This window comes from Pseudochaenichthys georgianus, chromosome 23 (genome assembly GCF_902827115.2).
Source record: "Pseudochaenichthys georgianus chromosome 23, fPseGeo1.2, whole genome shotgun sequence".
NCBI lineage: Eukaryota > Metazoa > Chordata > Actinopteri > Perciformes > Channichthyidae > Pseudochaenichthys > Pseudochaenichthys georgianus.
In genome coordinates, this window is record NC_047525.1 from 3,537,383 (window position 1) to 3,559,967 (window position 22,585).

Sequence of the window (22,585 nt, forward strand, 5' to 3'; positions counted from 1 at the left end):
TGGCGTGGTTTCGTTCCATTTCAAACAGCTGTTTGACGCTCAGCGTAACCTTGGCGCACTGCCACTCCAACATCCAATCCCAGAGTTTGAAGACTAATCACGGGGATAGTAGTCCTAAACGATAGCTGGGGATTATGGGTAGTGTAGTGTCTTCGGCCATCCTAAACTCAAATGTTTTTCGGATTTCATATCGCATTAACACCATATCCCGACATGCATTGCGGCTAGAACATCCAATCAGCGAGCTTAAACCATAGCTGAGGATCTTGGGTAATCAGTACAGTGGCTGTGTATCGCGATGATGCTCGAAATGTCCCTTATAGGCTATTTCCAGTTATTTTTATTTTGAAATTCAGTTCCTGACGGACGCCAAAAAATCCCGAGATTATGGAATTAAACAAATAAATAAAAATAAGGATAATTGTGTGTTATTGGTGAGTAAATAACAGTGTGTTATTTAGAAAAGAATAACAAATTAGAATGAAAAAAATATTTAAAAAAATACAGATTTCAGTATTTTGAGTCTCTGAGCCCCATTTATTTTCCTCACAGACGACAAAAAAAAGTCCGACATTATACGATTTAAAATAAAAACAATAATCGTGGCTTGATATTGAGTAAGAACATGTTTTTATGAACCCCACAGCTTCCGGTCTTCCAACGGACAAAAATACGTGCTGCAGGCAAGAAACATTCTACTAATAGAAATACATTGCTTTTAAAATCGTTCTGTGTGACACGAAAAAAAGGGGAAAATCGTGTTGCTGAACACGAATCAATAGATTAAATGTCGTGACTATAACACGAAATGCCGTGAGACTGGGTTGTTCATGCACATGTGTGTTTTTCTGCACGTGTTTGACATCTACTAGTCAAAAAGAAGAACATTGATTCAAAGAATAATCCAAACAAACACACTTTCATACACACACTCTTGCACGTATACCCGTCCCCCCAGACAAACACAACCATTCATGTTGGCCTATAAACATAGAAACACGCACATGGAGCATGACCTTAAGGCTTTTGTTGCCTACACACGTTGAATGTAGAAACTGTCCCTGACAGGTGCCCAAACTCACTCTCTCTCTCTTTCAAATATACACACACACACAAAATAGATAATAATAATACATGTATTTTATTGAATTATTTAGTTTGTATTTATTTATATATTTGTTTGATGTGTAAGGGGATTGTGTTTTTTATGAATTCCAAATGACAGATCTATTAAATACCCTCTTTCATTTTAAAGAACAATATAATACCTCTTCTTCCCAAAAGGCAACTCTCCTCTGATTACTGTTCACTGCAGATACAGATTTTCCTCATATCAACTGAGCCACTGTATGTTTGCTGTTGTTTCCTTATTTTGGTCCAGAAAGTGGAGATCTGTCTGTGGTCCGTTCTGATTGGCCATGCCTGCAGGCAGTAATAAACTACAACCGTGTTTCCTTGGCTCAAACTCCACCTTCAATGCCGCCTCTCTGTGACACAGGTCACATCATTATCCTCACAAGCAACAAACATGCCTCTGCAATCCTGGGGTTGGAGGAATTTCTCTTCCATCCAATTGTCGGCATCTCTGCAGTGAAGATAGCTGCTGTTTTTTGTTCCCTGTGAGAAAGAAGGGAGGATGAGAACATGGGAGGATTAAGTCACATCATAAAGACGGTTAAAGTGTTTGTAGTGTGAGAGATCCGGTTGTCCAATAAGAAAATACAGCCTAACCAAGAACAGAACTCCTGTTAACATGAGTGAAGAGCCACACGTAGAAAGAGCATACTTCACTGAGGATACAAGTGTCTCTGGCTGCGCTCCCAGAAAGCTATTGATCTTAGTGTGTCCTTGCTGGATTTCTTCAGTGCTTGTGTGCTGCATCTGTTTGTCAGGCTGTGGAGCAGATAAGGAAGCAGAGAGCAGAGCTTAAGAAAAGCTGCTGCAGATGACAGTCTGTAGGCTTTTTTATCTTTGCATCAACTTCTGATTTCTCATCTGCAGGCACCAGCCTCAAACAACACTAGTTGGTGGTGCTTATTTCCAGCAGGAGCTTCACTTCTCATGCAAATGAATGCTACTCTTTACTCAGATACGGATGTCCCTGCAAAGCACCCACACATGATGAACAGAGAAATGCTTTGTTGTGATTTGTGACATCTGCTGTTAAAGCAGCATGTTTTTTCATGTCTTGATTTTTGAATTAGTCTGTATTTGGAAAAGCCTGCTTGAGTTATTCAGTTCTTAAAACAAAAAATCAGTGTCCTCAATTTCCCCCCAGGACTAATCTTAGTGATGCAGGGGCACCTTTTAGAAGGGTGTCATCAGACATACAGAGGAATGCAGACGGAGCTCATCCTGTCAAGATAAAGGAACCATAGATATGCTATTGCCTGGCAACAATGATTTGCTCGGCATAATGTAAAAAAATTGGATTGCAGAACTTGCAATGATAGTCTCTGTTCCTGCTATCTCCAAGGTGTTACTGAGCGTGGTTATGCTCCCAGCAATGGCATGCTTGTTGGAACTATCAGAACAAATACAGCCATACACCCTCTGCTATGTATCAACACTCTATTTAATACCCAAGAGGGGGGGGGGGGGGGCTGGTGGTCGTGAAGCTGTTATAGATAGCTTCAGAGGCATGCATGTCGTTTGATTATTGGCCAGAGAGAGACAGTCCTGCTCGTACCCGATAAGCCCCACAGCAGAGCAGAATGCAGCACATGCTCTCTGTTGACACACTCCAGCCCTGTTTGTCAGGAGCAGCCATTGGACCAGTCACGTATCACTCTCCGTGTATTGATCAAAGCAAAGGGAAATACTTGAGTGAAACACAGTGCCCAGGCATAATGTGATTATGATTTGTCTGTGTGTGAGTGTGTTTGTGTGTGCGTTTGTGTGTATGACTGTCAGGTTGACATGGTGCCTGGGGAGACCTGATTACAGCAGACTTCTGACCCTATGAAACAGGGGCCCTCGCATTGTAGCATGTCTTTGACAATGTGATACACATGCCAAATAACACACACATACGTACAGTTACAATTAAATCATTTTCGCCAGATTGTCTTGTTGATGGTATTTGAACATAAAACAAGTTTGTACGGTGGACTTGATTTTGCTATGAGGATAGTTTAAAACTACTATTGTTTTCACCCGTCTTCCTTTTAGACATGTTGTGTTAAGATTCCAGCCTTAAACATGTTGATTACTATGTTGCCAATAGGGGAGGGTGGGGTAAGATGAGCCAATCTTTTGGTCAAATGACAACAACAACCTTTACTTCAAGAATGTTCTGTCAATCAAAAGATAATAATGCATCTTTCACAAAGGGCCATGAAAATATGACTTCTGAAAAAACGTTGGTCCATCTAAGGCAGGGGTCTCCAACCTTTCTTCATCTGAGAACTACTTTGAAAAAATGAAAGTGGCCAAGAGCTACTTGCATCACATCGCTTACATTTATTCACATAGCCCTCATCAGTTGAATTAAGCTATACTTTTGTACACGTGTGAAATTGCAATACCTAAAGTTTATCAAAAATCTTAACTTCACATCAAGGTCCAAGAAAACGAAAATGTCTCACATATCATTATGGCCCACATAGAGTACATCACTGAAAATGCACATACATGTCCTTAATCACCACCTTACAAGCATTTCACTCTTTTTCACAGTTAGTGAGATGAATGGCACTGCATGGAGTCCATCATAGAGGTGTATGCTGGAGTGTACCGTACCACTTAGGTTCATTCTAATAGAGTCATTTGAATGTTCATCACTCAGTCTTGTTTAGATTTCATGACATTCATGTCAGAAAAAGCTGCTTCACAAAGGTCTGTAGAGCCAAATAAAGCAGACGTGTTCAGTGCTGCTTGGTGAATGTTCTTATAGTATTCAGGGTCTACAAGACTCCAGAAATGTTGTGAGTTTTGCTGAGACTTCAGCTGAACATGATTTTGGAGATTTATAACCTCCATCTCGACAGGATTGACACTGACCAGTTCATCCATCTTTTTCTTCGTCATGACATGAAATTATAAACCATAATAAATCAACTGTATAGGTCTAGCCTCCCTATATCTGTGTGTGAAATTGTTCCATCCTCAAAAACAAAAAACTAATGCTTCTGCAGTCTAGCTGCAGCTTCTAGCAACGGTCTTCTGTTTAAAAAGGACACTGAATGTCTTGAATGTGGCATCACACACATGACTTGAGTCTGAACACAGCAGACAACAGGAGTATTTACAACAGCATTATAAAAACAAAAACAGTGCATGTGGGTGTACACTTACATTCTCTGTCTTACTGTTACATTAATCCCATGAATGTATGAGACTAAGTTAGCTTCATCATATCTCAATCAGTGATTAAGTGAATAATAAAGTTTATATTGGGTCACTATCAGCCGTTAGGGGAGGGGGCGAGGTTTGGAGGAACAGAGGAGACGGTGATCGCGGAAGCTTTCCTCCTGCCTTCACAAACTGTACACAAGTATTTATCAACTGAAAATAGCAAGAGGACATTCATACTCTGCAATCCAAGACTTTATTAAATCCACCAAAAACCTGACATGACGATAACGAGTGTTTTTCAAAAACACAAATCCCTCCCTGTGTGTCTCTGAGCAGCAGCGACACGGCCTGATTCAGAGCGGGTCATTCTGCTGTTGGTTCTGGACTGGTGTTGGTGGTGTTGCTGGAGAAAGCAGACTGGTCCGTGTGTGGTGTCGCTGTGCCGCTGTCACGTCTGTTCCTTGATCTCTGCGTCACCGACCAATTTGATATGTGTGACAGAAACAATAAAACTCAAAAATGTTATTGTCCAGCCGCGGCCGAAAAATCAATAAGCAACCTCACTACGCTATAATCGATAATCAAGCGGCGAGCTACTGAAAAGCTGCCTACTTGATGTGTTGGAGAGCCCTGATCTAAGGGGTACGTTGATCCGAGTCGAGGGGGAAATTGAGCCATCTGGGGGGAAATTGACCATTTGACTTTTTCAAGTTTAAACCTGAGTTGTGTGGTACAGGAATGTTGTTTCTGTCTGTAATTCACAGCCAGTTCTCAGATTTCTCTGGAGTAAGGCCATGGAACTGGTCAGCAGTATTTTGATCTGGTCTGAAGCTCCTTCTCTCTCCGGTGTGAAGACCCTCTTTCCTCTGCTGTTCCTCTGTTCCTCCTGTTTTCACTTCCTGTCCTCCTTCCTGTTTATGTCTCTATGCAGCCTGTTCATGTTTCTGTATTTTGCCACTGCTCTGATGGATTCTCCAGCCTCTCCATCAGTGGCTCTCTCTCCACCTCCCTCACTCTTTCTCTTTCTTGGCGCGATGCTTTTCTACAATGTTTGAAAAATAAACAACATATCAGTTATGTAAAAGTACATTGAAATAGCATTTCATACTACAGAGACTTCACTTATCTTCAGTGCCTCATGGGGGGTTAGGTTGAACCACTGGCTCAGTTTCCCTGATTGCTATGAAAGAAAAAATACGTCCCATAATTACTTACAAAGTAAATATATTCATGTTCAACATAAGAACGATGACTGAACATAACAGCATAACACAGGCCCGGACTGGCCATCGGGAGGACCGGGAGGTTTTCCGATGGCCTGGCCTGTTAAGTGGCCTGCTGGCCTGAAGATTTTTTTTTTATGTATGTATTGTGAACGCAACGCTGCGCAAATGTGGGTCTGACTCTGCCTCACAGAGGGTGACTGGCTGTCTCCATGATGTGGCCTGCCGACATGGCCACTTTCATACAGATCCAACACGTTCTCACTCCCAACCCGTCACATGTTGACGGGCGGTCAGGGCCCCTTCCGTCACCATATTACACACAGGGAGTCCGTTTTCAACGGGCAGGGCGTCCCATTGACTTGCATAGAGCTCCCTGAACGTTGATAATAGACGAGTTGGGATTGCGGCGAAATGCTCTCTGCAGATCCATTCTCACAGCGTTTATCAACCTTTTTTTTACTCAATATCAAGCCACACTTATTGTTTTTACTTCTTTATTTTAATTGAATAATGTAGGACTTTTGTTGCCATCAGTTATGGGGAGAGTAGGGGCTCAGAATACTGAAATCTGTATTGTTTCATAGTTTTTTCCTTCTAATTTTGTATTATTTTCTAAACCACACACTGTTATTTACTCAACAATAACACATAATTATCCTTGTGTTTATTTATTTGTTTGATTAATAAACACAAGTTGGAGTCCGTCAGGAGGGACCGAGGGTCGGAGCAGCTCATAGTAGTTGCTTTAGAGAATTTTACACCCGGAAGTAAGTATTCTCTCCGCTTCACTTGACAAACCCCGTGATAGTCCTCAAGCTCTGTGATTGGATATTTGAGTGTGCTCCGAGGGTTACGCCGAGCATCGAACAGCACTTTGAAATGGGATGGAACCATGACAGACTGTCCAAAACTGGATTTGAACGGGTCCCCAGAACTACACATGCTGGCTATTGTGTGTTTTGCAACATGTTCTATGGCACGTCTCTATTGGGAATTGTAGTTTTAAAAGACGTTTTCGTATTTCCCATAATAAGAAGTTGCCAGTATAAAACGGTGTACATCCCTGGAGGTTTAGGGGATAGGAAACACTCACATTCAAAACATGTAATTAATAAATGGGTGAAAATTGCTTGTGCCCATAATGGGCAGCATTAATATATATACCCACATGCCAGCTAAGGTCAGAAGAGTTTTATTTAACAGCTGGTCTTATGTTTGTGACCCCTCCTGTTGTTCATTGATAAGCCTGAAACATGCACTTGTCAAGGTTCAGAGGCACATTTTGCAAATATGGCAGTAGCCATCGATCATCTTAAGATAAGATATACTTTATTGATCCCAAGTTGGAAACATTGGCGTTACATCAGCATGTGTAACAGTTGTACATATGCAGTGGTGTTTATTTATAAATCATTTAGTATAATCACACAAATTCTGTGTTTTATATTTAATAATTCTGTGTTCTTTATTTATTGAGTATTCAATACCTGACAAGGTCGGAGACAGTGCATCACAAGACATCTATCAATATGTGTGTATACCTCCACCATTAAACTGTCCTATTCTGCACATTTCTTATACTATCTACATACATCTTATAAGAGTATAATACATATGTATAATATCAGTTAAAATAAGTGCTTAAACATACAGTAGTTAACATTGCAGGAAAGCAATATATTAGTACTTTGTCAGGCTTAATATTTATACCCCCAAAGCTTTTTTCTTATTCAAAATAAGACCTTAACCTAAAGTATTCTTTAATGTTTAAATAAAGCCTTATTAGTGTGTCTGTCTGTGTCTCCTATTCATATCTAATAATAAAAATAATACATTTCAATAACGTGCTTTAACCACCAGGTGTCCCTTTCTATCAGCTGTGCACCATTATGGTGTAAATATACCAATAGGCTATACTGATTGGATCAAATATAAAAGTCAGCCAAATTAGTATTGATACTGCAAGGAGACTTATATTGTGAAGAGAAATTGAAGATTGTGTTTAATTGCTGATCCTGTAGGAGCAGACACAGTTGTGGTGGCTTAAAGCCCAGCTCTGCTCCGCGCCGTCCGTTAGATGAGCCTGGTCAGATTAATAAGAAAAGGAGTTCAAAACACCGGCATAAAAATTATAACAATAATCTGATTTTAATGGTAAAAAGACACAATACGAAAATACAGAGTGCCCCGTAACAGAGCACTCCGGGCTCCCCGCTCCACTGCCATACGATACAGATATCGGGACCAGCCAGTCAGCAACAGTATATATGGACATTTTTGGGGCGGAGAGTCACTGCTTATCTTCCACCGGACTGTACTCCTTTAATTTCCCAGGGAAGGTTTCACACAATCTATTATTTCTCAAACAATAAAACATTGTACACAGATATATTAGTATCAAACATTGTACACAGATATATTAGTATCAAACATTGTACACAGATATATTAGTATTTGAGATTATATTGGCCCCAAAAAGAACCTTGAAAAGGACATGTGTGTGTGTTTGGTAAAGAGGAAGTGTATGTGTGTGTGTGTGTGTGTGTGTGTGTGTGTGTGTGTGTGTGTGTGTGTGTGTGTGTGTGTGTGTGTGGTGTGTGTGTGTGTGTGTGTGTGTGTGTGTGTGTGTGTGTGTGTGTGTGTGTGTGTTGATATCTTGGTCAGGGAGTGTATGTGTGTCAGGGTATCTGGGAAAGTGTATGTGTGTGTGTTGGTATCTTGGTCTGGGAGTGTATTGTGTGTGTGTGTCAGGGTGTCTGGGAAAGTGTATGAAAGAAGGTTTATATATATAGGATTACTTAAAAACAGTCCCAAATAATACATGTTCACTTCAATACAGTTCAAGATAATACCTGTTTACTTTAATACAGTTTAGAACAATATCTGTTTGCTTTAATCCACGTCACATATTCAGTTTCGGCGGCAGTTCCTCATGTTTGTCTAGAAGTCTTCTCATCAGGGCTCTATAAATAGCGAACTACGGCAGATATGTAATATTTAATGCAGCCGAACCGTGTATTACAATGCCTTTATGTGATGACCTTCAAAGAGAAAAGCAAGCAAACTCTGAATAAAGTATTTTTTTTATTTTTTTTAAATGTTTTCGGATTTCACATCAACAGGAAGTCCGGTTAACTAAAATGTCCGTGCGGAACAATACCCCAAACCATAGATCCGTGGGTGAATAATGTCAATCACCACATTACACACATCCCTTCACATTTACATTTTAATTTACATTAAAGTATTTCGTGAGGCCTTCTAAAATGTTTTTAAATATAATTAGGGTTGTAGTTGAAGAGTTTGTAACGCAATCGCACAACGGCACGTCCATTAATTCCACAACCACATTAATACATTAATGTAGCCTTTGTTTCTGCTAAAAGAGGTGACCAGCTGGGGCAACAAGAAAATCGGCGAAATCGAGTGTGACTATTAAAAAATAAATCATTATTATATTAATATTGACAATAACAACTGACCGTCGGGGTACAGTAGCATTTGCCGGGGAGCGTTCTCATGGCGTCTATTATCAACGCTATGGGAGGTCTATGGGACCTATAGTCTATGGGAGGTCTATGGGACCTATAGTCTATGGGAGGTCTATGGGACCTATAGTTGTTGCTACTGCCTCAAAGAGGAGCAGGGGAGATGAGGGAGACAGGAGAGGCTGATTCAGGAGCCCGGACACACTCACACAACTATAAATGAACCAAAAACAAATAAATAAACAAGTTTCAATGTTTTTTCATATTGGATATGGTATGTTATTGGTTATGGCCATGTACTTATAATTGTATGATTATTTAAATGTACACAGTTCTGTTTCATATGGGTGTAGTCTCTTTATTTCCCACTCAAAGTGCACCAGATTGATGCATTTAAGTCCAACATTTAAAACAAAATCTTACCGGGGGAGCATGCCCCAGGACCCCCCTATAGGATTTGAGGTCCACCTCCACTTAAAATATGTTCACATGGACAGGTTCCTAAATAGATTTGCACTTTTTTTTTAAATAGTAACCCATGTCCATATGTTTATTTTGGGGTAGTAGATTTAAACTAGAGGGCTATCACTATGGGCAGCAACGCTGTAAATATTGACAAATAAATCCAGGAAAATGGCACAAAAGAAAACTGGTAGTGGCCTGGCTGGGTGTATAATTCCCGGCCTGACTTATTGTCCCAGTCCGGCCCTGGCATAACAGTACACAGAACTGTGTTAGCGTGTTAGACAAAAAGCGTGTGTGTGTGTGTGTGTGTGCGTGTGCGTGTGTGTGTGTGACAATAACTATAGTTAAAGCTCTGCTGTCTTCATGCTGTTGTATGATTGGTGTTTAACTACGGTATTTAGCGTCCACAGCACCTCCGCTTTTAGTGTTACATTATTACATTACATTGCATTTAGCTGAGGCTTTTATCCAAAGCGACTTACAATAAGTGCGTTTGACCAACAAGATACAAACTTGAAGAAAACAGAATCATATAAGAACATCGGGTTTCATAGAGCAAAAACATTTCAAGTGCTACTCAACTGGCTTTAGATAAGCCAGTCCTTTATTAGTATATAAGTGCTTTGTTAATAGTTCTATCGCTCGAAGTGGAGTCGAAAGAGATGAGTTTTCAGTCTGCGCCAGAAGGTGTGTAAGCTTTCTGCTGTCCTGATGTCAATGGGGAGCTCATTCCACCATTTTGGAGCCAGGATAGCAAACCCACGTGTTTTTGCTGATGGGAACTTGGGTCCCCCTCGCTGTGAGGGTGCAGCGAGCTGTTTGGCTGATGCAGAGCAGAGTGCACGTGATGGGGTGTACGGTTTAACCATGTACTGGATATAGGAAGGGCCAGATCCATTCGCAGCATGGTACGCAACTACCATTGTCTTGAAGTGGATTCTAGCAGTTACCGGAAGCCAGTTAAGGGAGCGGAGGAGCGGCGTGGTGTGGGAGCAGTAGACCCAAACGTCGCCCGGAGGTACCCCGGTGTTATTGCGGGAGTAGCTGCACTAGCTAACGCTGCACTAGCTAACGCTGCATTAGCAAAACAAACGCTCATTTTTCCAACCAAATTAGATTATATTAGAATCTTTAATGACCACACAGCCAGGCTGGTGGAATTTGTGTTCAGTGCAGAGTATTACAGCTTGTTCCATACAATTCAAAATACAATAAACAGACAATAAAAAGTACAACACACAACACAGGGCAAATACATACATCATGACATATATACATAAAGCAGTAGCATAGGCATACATTTACTTTAGGGTGGGCCTGTAAAAAAAATAGCCAGATTTTTCTTCTGCGCATCAGAAGCTAACAACAATCCCCGCCGGTACCGGTGGCAGATTACGTTTAGAATAGATGGGTATATTTTGGTGAACAGGAGACACGTATTTGACTGTTTTATTGGCTTATCAAGAACTCAAACACAACAGCTTGGTGTCATTCTGAACACCTCTCATCTACACCCCACATAAAAAACATCACCCGGACTGCATTATTTGTACTGTCTTAAAACCTTTCCTTAGAATATGTTATGAATTGTAAGGTGTCCTTGGGTGCTTTGAAAGGCGCCCCTAAATAGAAGGAATTATCATTATTATTTATTATTATTATCTGAAACGATGTAATAACTTTTAAAACTTTTTCCAGTCGCTTGCCCCATGCATTCAGCAGCAGCAGGCCATTCACTTTGATTTGATCCCGTTATAAATGTCATAATTTCGACAATAAAGAAATGCTACATAAACGTTATCTTGCACATTTTATCTAACCATCTCCGTTTCTAACTTTCATTATATTTTAAAAGAGATCTCTCTCTCTCATCTGCGTGCGGGGGCGGGGCCTCACAGACACGCTGCATCTCTCTCTCGCTCACAGACATGCTGCAGCGCTGTGCAGTGTGCACACAGTTCTGCCGGCAATGAATATTACATTTTGTGAGGAAACTTTTCCACCAATAATTCCAATAAGTGATCCAAAATGTATTCACTTCAGGTTTACGAAAGTTTAATCAGATTCCTCGTTTTTCAAATGTAACGCCAGCTGAATACACTTGTATTCTGATTACGTAACGCCGTTACATGTATTCCGTTACAACCCAACCCTATGTATATCTCTCCGGACTGTCCACCAGCAGATGAAAAACACCCACCTCTCCGCCTTTTCCAAGGGACGAGGGAACCGTGCAGCAGAGTTTCCGTTAATATTGTTTTTCTTCTTCTGACAGCCCAGCAGCAGGAGAGGTGGGGAGAGGGAGATGTGGGGAGAGGGAGGCGGGGCTATTTCATCGTTATCAGAAAATGATCGTATACATCGCTGCTAGATGAGGGCAACTCTTCTTGGAGTCTGGCTTTTAAAAAAAACCAAAGTTCATTAGTGAACTTTGAGCCATCATTTATTTTGCAGGCAGCTCTCTGCCTCTCGCACGTTATTATGGCGCGCGCCGGAACCAACAATCAGTTTTTACTGTAAATGAGTTCGGTTCAGAGGACAAAGCACATACAACATTAATTAAACTCGATAGGCTATTTGTTCACTTGAATTTCAATTTGAATTCTTGGATATTCTCAATGGGTGAATACTTTTTTTTATAATAATAGCCTGATAATAATAAAAAAATTAAACTTTTTATTTGTATTTTTAAATGACACCGAAGCTTTCTCAGGGTGGGCCAATGAGTAAACTGGGTGGGCCTGGGCCCACCCTAGCCCTATGGTGGCTACGCCACTGACATAAAGTTCAAGGTGTGATTGATTGTGATTGTTCATCGGGGTTATTTAGAGTCCATTTAGTGTCCGTATTGCAAAGGGGAAGAAGCTGTTTTTTAAGCGGGCGGTTTTGGTGGACAGTGACCTGTAGCACCTCCCTGAGGGCAGAAGTTGGAGGACATGGTGGGAGGGGTCAGAAATGATTTGCTTTGCCCTTGTGACAGTTCGTTGGTGGTGAAGTGATTTGAGTGATGGAAGGGGACTGCAGGTGATTTTTGATGCTTTATTGACGATACGTTGAAGTTTATTCCGGGAGAGGGTGTCTGAACTGCTGTACCAGACTGATGGATGATGTGAGGATGCTTTGGATGATGGCTGTGTAGAACTGGATTAGGAGATGTTTCCTCACTCTGTATTTCTTGAGCTGCCACAGAAAGAATAGCCTTTGGTACTGAGGTGCAGAGGGAGAGATGTGGAGTTATTTATTTTGACCCGTTGTTGTCTGTTCCAGAGGAAGCTGTGGATCCAGGTAGTGTCTGGTGTGAGGGGTAGGGTTAGGGGTAGGGTTAGGGTTAGGGTAATGTTGTGAATCGAGTGGCCTGTGTTCGTCGTCCATTACATACGCCTGCCCATACCATAACTCCACCACCACCACCATGGGCCACTCGATTCACAACATTACCCTAACCCTACCCCTCACACCAGATACTGCCTGGTTTTCGGACCCCCCCAGACCCCCCCAATAAAGCAAAAATGCACGTTTCAGAGTGGCCTTTTATTGTGGCCATTCTAAGGTACACCTGTGCAATAATCATGCTGTCTAATCAGCATATTGATATGCCACACCTGTGAGGTGGGATGGATTATCTCGGCAAAGGAGAAGTGCTCACTATCACACATTTTTTCAGATTTGTGAACAATATTTGAGAGAAATGGTTATTTTGTGTATATAAAATGTTCCTTAGATCTTTGAGTTCATCTCATGAAAAATGGGAGCAAAAACAAAAGTGTTGCGTTTATATTTTTGTTCAGTGTATGTCAAACATGCTCAAAACTTTCTGACACACTCTCCTAAACATCTCCAACATCATATCTAATTCACACAAGTTAACATCGATCATTTTCATCATGTACTGACCTGTAGAAAACAGAAAAGTGCAGCAGCAATAATTATACACAGGATCCGGTTGATCGTCTGGATTGCTTCTGAGGAGGGGGCGGAAGTGTCCCCCCTAAAATAACCCAGATGTCACCCGCTCACCTGCCAAAGGTTCCACCTTGGCGCTACTTACTCGTACTGCTTCTCAAACAGTACAGATAAACCATAAAATGATATGAATGTCACCAAAATAAATACAGATAATGTTCAGTTTCAAATTCACTATTGTTTTGTTTTAAGATTAAAAGTTTTAAAAAATAAAGAAATGTTCAAATAGTAGATGAATATTCAAGAGGTTTTTAAAAACATCACACTGATCATCAAAAGTTCATAAAATGCACATGAATATTCAAAAATATTCTGAACTTGCCACAATCATCCAAAATTCATGAAATGCTAATAGTCATGAAAAGTTCATGAAATGCTCATGCAAACTTTTTGGGGTTTTAATTATAATGTTATGATTGGCTGGATCATGAAAAGTTCATAAATTGCTCATAAAAGTCTGTCATGAGCAAAACAGGAACTTTATATGAATGAACAATGTTCATAAACATTTCATGAACTGCTCTTTAAAATGGTTCATGAGCATTTTAAGAATTTTGGTTCATGAACATGACAAGTGAACATATAATGAGTTTTTCATGAGTGCTCATGAACAGCTCATAAAGTCATGAACTCCATCTCGCAGGGGTAGGCATGGAGGTTCCCAGCTGCGTGGAAAACTTCCCAATCAGTGCATGCGAAGCATCCACGCAACTTTTCGATGGCTTCTGTGGACCAGGACTTGGAGGATTTTATTGGTGTTTCCGAGGATTTCAATTGTTGTTTGTATTTCGAGATAAGCAGCAGCATTGCGTTGTCCGACTTGCCGAGCGGAGCTCCCGCAGAAGCACGGTAAGCCTCCTTGAGTGGAGTATAGCCGTGGTCGAGTGTGTTGTTTCCTCTGCTGGGGCAGGTAACCTGCTGGTGGTAGTTGGGAAGCTCCGTGGACAGATTGGTGTGGTTGAAGTCGCCTAACACAATTATTGCTGCGTCTGGATGTGAATTTTCCACGGAGGAGATGTGACTGGCTAGATCACTCATGGTGGTGTTAGCGTTAGCCTCAGGTGGAATGTAAACACCGATTATGATTATCGATGCAAACTCTCTGGGAAGGTAGGTGGGTCTGCATTTGACAGTTAGATGCTCCAGAAGTGGGGAACATGACTTAGCGAGGTGGAGTTTGTGCACCAGCGATGGTTGACCATAATGCATATTCCACCACCTTTAGATGTGTGTGTTAGTTCCACTGACCTGTCGGCTCGGTGGAGTGTATATCCTGCGAGTGATACTGCTTGGTCAGTATACGGTTGAACTTACACTTCCCCATATTTATTTGTAAGTAGATTCGAAGATACCGATTGGGGCCGATCGCCGGAATCAGTATCGGCCGATCCGATCGAGTGGGTGGGGCCTATGGGATCTTGGGGAGGCTGGCTCAGTGGATAGTGTGCTGGACTTTGAATCAGGGGATAGCAAGTTTGAGTCCCACTGCAGTCAGCATGTCGTTGTGTCCCTGAGACACTTCATCCCAAATTGCTCCTGTGGGGATTGTCCACAGTATTGAGTATGTAAGTCACTTTGGAAAAAAGCGTCTAACAAATGACATGTAATGTAATCTTCCATTTAAAGTGATGTTTAAAACTCAGTTAATGGGGCTCATTCATTGGCGCTTCCACAAACAACAACCAACATAATTATTACATTCAAATGAAGTACATTATTCAAGTTTACATTAAATTTGGATAATAACACGGGAGAAATGAGCGGAAGCGCTCTCTTTTCCTCTCTCTCCACTGACAGCCTGTCAGTAGCTCATGCAGCTCACTGATCCAGTGATGAGTAGGGTTGGGTATCGTTTGAATTTCCACGATTCTGATTCCGATTCCGATTCTTAATGGTTCTCAATTCCGATTCTTTGAGGGGCAGGGTAAAAAAATGCTTCTTCCACCAAAAAAATTACATTTATTCGAGAAACTTTTACACAGGTTAGTTTACAGTGATATTCACATTAATCAGTCTGTTTATATTCACTGCTATGTAACTGTAACCTGAGAACCACTGAAGCTGCAACAGTGCAACAGTCCACTTTTAAAGGAACCCACCCCCCCATTTAAAAACAGTTCTTGTTGAGAAAAACAAGCATATCTGCCTCTCAGGCATACCGAAGAAATGTTTGAACATTTTAAAGTAAAATGCTTCAATCTGTTTGTGAATTGTGATCAAAACGTTTGAGACCCACTGAGATAACTTAGACTAAAGTGAACTATCTAAACACTCAGAGTCCTTTACCTCACTGAGCTGTAGTTGTCAGCCTCAGTCTGACTGGAGAGGACTCTCCCTCCACATCATTGTTGAAACATCTTCTTCTTCCGTTAGAGCAGCTAGCACCAGATGCTAATAACAACAGCGCCCTCCCTTTCTCCCTCGCTCCCACGCTCACTCGCACGTTGGCTGTGAGCTGCGGGCGCCAGATAAGCCAACATCCCCCATTTTCATCACTTACAGCGCCCATCGTACAGGGCAAATGAAAAGTGTAACCAGGATGAAAAGGGTGTTACATTTACTTAATTATGAATGTTGTTACATCAAGACCGAACATTAGGATGAGCACCAACGGTCAAAACATTTTTATTTCTCCCAGAGCTCGAAATGTTGGAACCGGAACCGGTTCTTGGTACCCAACCCTAGTAATGAGTGACCCGACAGCATAGGTGGCGCGTGAGGCTCAGGTTTGGGAAGGCTAAATAACTTGTTTTACCGCCTCCGAAAAGAGATAAACTCAGTGTGCGGAGTTTAAATCTCTCAAGTGATATTACAGGATAAAGGAAATACAGTTTAAACTGCCGTATGCAGAGAAGACGTCGACGTGTCGCACTTATCATTCATATCACATCATCAGTCTGATCATTAAAGATTAAAGTTAAGTTGTTTGTTCTAAACTGTATTAAAGTAAACATGTATTATTTTAAACTGTATTGAAGTGAACATGTATTATTTGGGACTGTTTTAAAGTTTAGTTTAGTTTTTAGTTTATTTATTTATAGTGCCGTGGACATCGATGAACTGTCACAAAAACAGTAAATGGTGCAGCTTTAGCCGACATGGCTAATTTCCAGCTGTTGTCCCCGGCCAGATGGTAATAGACACCCTTCAAATTACAATATATCAACAGCATTAGTTATAAGAAAATATATAAAATAAAATAAAAAGGAGGAAAGACAAGTAGATACCGGTGTGAGGATAAAAGAGAACAATAAACAACACACGTTACTATATACAGTACATGTCACATATGGCACATAACAGAATCGAGGGGCAACATCCATGATCACAACATGTAACACTCACGCCATACTCAACACAGACTAGGGTGTGCAGGTGTAGTTCTCAGTGAACCATGTTTTTAAGTGAGCTTGTGAAGGTGGGATGTGTGTGTATGTCTTTGATTTGAGTGGGGTAGAGAATTCCAGTTTTGTATTGCTGTGACCGAGAATGATGACTGACCAAAAAGTACTCTTCCTGAATGGGACTGATAGGTCGCCACGTGTGGAGCTTCTAGTGGTCCGTCTGGTGTTGTTACGTTGAGTAACCAATGAGCTAAGAGGTGGAGGGGCTGTATTGTGCAGGATTTTATAAACCAGAATGATGTTCCTATACTTTATTAAATCTTCCCAACTCAGGATGTTATGCTTGTTGAGGATGGCACCAGTGACGGGGAGCGGTTAGGTTTCTGGTCCAGTACTTTGAGGGTTTGTTTGTACAGGGGTTGCTAGTGGCTTTAGTGTGGAGCTGTTAGTTTTCCCCCAGCTTGTGAGACAGTAATGTAAGATGTGACATGATCATGGCATTCATGTATAATTTGGCAGAATTCAATGTCATTGTGTTTCTTATGTATGTAAAATTTGCCAGGCTAAACTTGACTCTTTGGGTCACTTTTTTTGACTTGTGTTTTGAATGTAAAGTTAGAGTCAATAATGATTCCAAGGTACTTAACCTGAGGCACAATGTTAATATGTTCACCTGAGATGCTTATATTTGACACAATGTTGCATTTTCTTTTTGTGAAAAATATTCCAACTGTTTTGTTGACATTAAGCTGAAGACAGGAGCGGTGTAGCTAGTGATCAGCACTAAAGCTGAGGTCAGTTTATCAGCAGCCTTTTGCTTTGTGTTGGCATGCACATATATCACAGGGTCATCGGCATATAGCTGTGTTTCCACATCAGGACAGACAGATGGCAGGTCATTAATATATAGGGAACAAAGAAGTGGACCAACCATTGAACCTTGTGGTACTCCGGTGCTTAAGTCTAGAGTTGAAGAGAGTCGATTATTGACGATAACATGCTGACGCCTACCAGTAAGGTAAGATTCAAACCAACTGAGTGTTAATGGAGAGCAGTTAAAAGCCGACAGTTTGGACAGAAGGACCTTATGGTTGACTGTATCAAAGGCTTTGCGTAGATCCAGAAATACTGCACCAACAACACCTCCTTTGTCAACCATTGCTTTGACCTGTTCTATAAAAAAGCAGTTGGCTGTTTCGGTTGAATAATTTGCCCTGAAGCCAAACTGCATGGGATGACGTTGAAATGGACTGTTGTTTAAGAAGGAGAGCTTCCACCAGCCACCTTGGATACTACAGGTAAGATGCTAATTGGGCAGTAGTTGTTCATGTTCAGAGGGTCACCTGACTTGAAAATGGGGGTTACAATTGCAGTCTTCCATGCACTTGGGAATGTCCCATGTAATACAGATGAATTGATGAGTTGGGTAAGAGGGCAGACTAAGTAATCTTGCAGTGATTTAAGCATTGTAGAATCCATAGCGTATGTGTATTAGCTGTCGAAGTTTTAAGAGAATTAATAATCCTTAATAAAGTAATCCTATATATATAACCTGCTCACTTACACTCACTGACCCAGATACCAGCACACACACATATTCTTTTCAAGGTTCTTTCTGGGGCCAATATAATCTCAAGCACCAATATATCTGTGTATAATGTTTGATTGTTTAGGAAAGAATAGAGTTTGTGTGAAATATTCCTTGGGAAAGTAAAGGAGTGAACTCAGGTGCAAGATAAAAAGTGACTCTGTCCTTGTTTACTTCCGAAGCTCTCACGCTCTGTTCAAAAGTAAAATACTTTTTCCCAGAACTCTGATTCGCTGTATTGGGCCCGACCAGAAGTGAATCCAACCGAGTGAGCAATCGACACAACTCCTCCCCTAGGTGTTCTTACTGGTTCTGCCACGGACTCTCTGATTCGCTTAGGAGTAAAATGGGACGGAAGAACCGACACAACTCCGCCCCAAATATGTCTATGTATACTGTTGTTTATTCATGCACAATGCCCCCTGTTTATGACTGGCTGGTCCCGATATCTGTATCGCACGGCAGTAGAACTGGGAGTCCAGAGTACTCTGTAACTTGTGTTTTTTTACCATTAAAATCAGATTATTGTTATAACTTTTATTCCGGTGTTTTGAAATCATTCTCTTATTAATCTGACCAGGCTCATCTAACGGACGGCGCGGAGCGGAGGTGGGCTTTAAGCCACCACCACTGTGTTTGCTCCTACATCATCGATCATATAATATCATAATATGTCATATATTTCCTTATCTGAGTCAGCTTCACGGCCCGTATCTGGCCGTGCAACACTTACAGTGTCACATACTGTATGCAGAAGTATTGTTTTAAGCAACACATTAGGTTGACGAAACACTCAACTCAAATGGGGCGAAGCCTGCGAGCTAGTTCAGGCAGTCAACTCGAGCACTTATGCTGCATTCATACATAACGCCCCCTTGCCGCTCTACAACCAACCAAACAGAGTCTCCTTAATATGCCGCTCTATTTAACCTGCCAGATCTCTCTCCATGCATTGCTTGCTGCTGCTATTGCTGCAGCTACGTCGCTGCTGCTTGCCTGCGTTCATTTGCTATTGCTGCGTTCATGTTCGTGCTGCTGTGTTTCATGTTGCTGCTGCTTGCCTGCCGGTGCTGTCCTTGCAAATGTCTATTGCAATCTCCGACTCCGGAACCGAATCATCATACGCAAGAAGCCGTAAGAAATGCCTCATTCCCGAAACACAGGCTAGCTCAGAGCATGGTTCAGACGCCGCTGGAACGAGCCACAGCTCCCGCACGACACACATTCAGGTGTCCCTTCCGTCCTCATCTGGAGTAACTTTGAATATCCTTTGGGCCAGAGGAAGTCCCGAGTTCTACGCCAGCTCTGGTAACAACCCTTCTCTTGTGTGTCAGCTAAGAGTCGCACTGTCTCTCGGTCGGTGGGTATTTAAACACCAAAAACGGCAGGAGCAAGCTGACTCCTGCATTCCCAAAGTACCTGCCATCCTGTCCTACCTTCTCGAAGTAAAATCAGCGCTTAAAGCCTTTAATTGCACGATATATTCCCGTGAACAAACTCGATTTCCTCTACCTGCAATGTAAACAAATGTTTCTACTTCCGCGTTCAACCACGTTGTGCCGCTGACGTCACACTTCCGAGGAGTCTGGGAATTGGAGTCCCAGATCCAGCCACGAGTCCTTGCTTCCTGACAGGTATATAATACTATTCTGCATAAGCAATGTAGTCATATATGAGGCAATTATACAGAAGTTGTATGTGTATAAGTATTTATACTACTAGAAATTAAAAACGGAAATAAATTAATAATTTCCATCACGTGAATATGAAGGGAAGCTCGATACATTTTTGACCATCATTTTAGACTTCAATCTCCTACAGTGTCTTTTCTATGAATACCATGAATCATTCTCTACCAAGCGGCCATGTACATTGAATCACCTACCAAAGAAGAGTTTTTCCTCACAGGAATTAAGCGCTACCTGCAATATCTGCCCCTCGCTGGGTGTGCCTCAGGAGGCTTCATGCTGCAAATCGTTTCCAAGCTCTTCCTAATCACAGATGTTCGTCAAATTACCTTATCACAGGCTTAAATCAAGGTTTCTTAGCAGGTTATGCTGGCTCCCAGGGACCCATGTCTGTTGAAACCTGCACTCAAGACTAAAGTTTGCACTGAAGGAGCCAGGAGTATTACACGTGCTGCTATTTAAATGTTTAAAAACACGACAGGCCCCTAGCCTAGTGCTAGGAGGAATTATTCTAGCAACGTTTCTTTATTGAGCCGTTATTTCCTCACAATTATTCTGTTAAGAGTATTAACTACTAACATTGTTCCCGTTTCTTTGCTCTGTAGATGACATGGCAGGGAAAGCAGACATCCCATATGCCTTCTGTGGCATATATATTTTAAGGTTTTACAATCAAATGTGCATTTGGTTGCCATAGTAGCCCACGTTTCTTTGACACCAGAAGCATTATGCTGGATTCTCTACGACACATATACATTGTCATCTCATTTAGAAACACCGGAAAAGTCTGCGAGAGTGTGATTTGAGCTTAAGAAGCAGTCCTGAAGAACCATCATCGCAGGAAAACAAAAAAGACAAACATATTTTGTCGAGCAGATTGTCTGTGACAAGGCAACCGGTAATTGTTTGAGCAACACATCCGAACCTTTGCAGGGGATGCCCACTGCAGGTGGCAGAACAGACCTGAGTCCAGTAGTCTTCTCAGAATGACTACAGATCTTCTTATAGTCCAAAACAGTTAACAGGCACAGCAGAATCCCGATATGGGCCATTCTCCCAGACCAGCACACAGTATCCGCGATGTTCCTGGAGCAAAATCAGCACAGCAGCAAAGGACAGGCGAAAACAGCAGCGTGGAAGCGCTCCGGTCCCTCCGTGGTATCCCCGGGGTGAAAGCAGGCTCTGCGACAGCAGAACCAGGACAGGTGGAAAGCAGGCCTCTGCAACAGCAGAACCAGGACAGGTGAAAGCAGGCCTCTGCAACAGCAGAACCAGGACAGGTGAAAGCAGGCCTCTGCGGTGGTAAAATCCTCCTGTGTACAGCAGCACACGCCCAGTGGAAGCAGGCCAAGCCCGAAGCGTGGATCCACTCCGTCTCTCCGCGACGACTCCGGGGTAAAAACCTCTCCAGTACAGCCGTATTCTACAGGTGGGAGCAGGCCTCCGTAGATCGCAGATCGCAGGCAGCAACAGGTGGAGCCGCTCCGTCTCTTCGCGACGTCTCCGAAGGGAAAACACCTCAGTACAGCCGACCTCGGCAGATCGCAGACAACTAAAACTACTACTTGTATAAGCAGGGATGGCTAAAAGTTTGTAAGCAGGAGAGCTATATGCTAACAGATGCCAGATGCTAACAGGTAGTGCGAGCCTGTAGAAATTGCGACTGCCTCCAATGACGTGATGACCTTAAGGCACCATAGTCTTAGGTCACGTTCACACCTGCTTGGTTAGTACTATTGAATCGGTCCCTGTAGCGTTAACCCCTTGATGCGGTTCGTTGGATTGGTGTGGAAGCAGTCCGATACCTCTGCTCCGCCTAAAAGAGGTGGTCTCGGGTCGCTTGCTAGTAAACTCTGGAGAGGTTCATTGCTGGTGTGACGCAGTCCGCATCAAAACATGGGAAACAACTATTTGCGCGTCATCGCTTGTTTTGCCATCTATGATGTGTGCAACATCCAGTAACCTATAGGGTCATGCATGCTTTCTGGTGACTGCTTACCTCACTGGTCTCCTGTGTACAGAGAAAAGGCAATGGTACAATCTCATCAGAGCCACTTGGCATCGGTGAAACCTCCTCACTGCAACGTCTCATTATGTGTTATAATGTTTTTAATGCACGTTGTCTGATTTATAATCCTATGCGCCGGCCGCAGAGTCTGTTGATGTGCTCTCCAGATTAACAGCAGTATGAAAATAACCTGCCAATGCTCCATGATGCAGGCTACTGTGGGAATGGCTGGGATCTGCATTTTATCCGCTTAATGTCCCGCCAATTGTTGAAAAAGCATCTCCGTACAATGACTATAGTTTACAGTTCATAGTCTGTTTGAGGTTGCCTGGGTGAACGCAAACCCAACCTTCTGCAAATGAAATGATGTAATACACTTGCGTCTGGTGTAAAGACGCGGACTATTCAGCATGAATGCAATCTTAGAGATGGCTATTGCTCAGATCTTTGGTCTAGCCCCTCTGCGATGAGTAGAAGGTTATGTTCATTCTTTTATAATGACCTTGCGGTGTCCTCAGA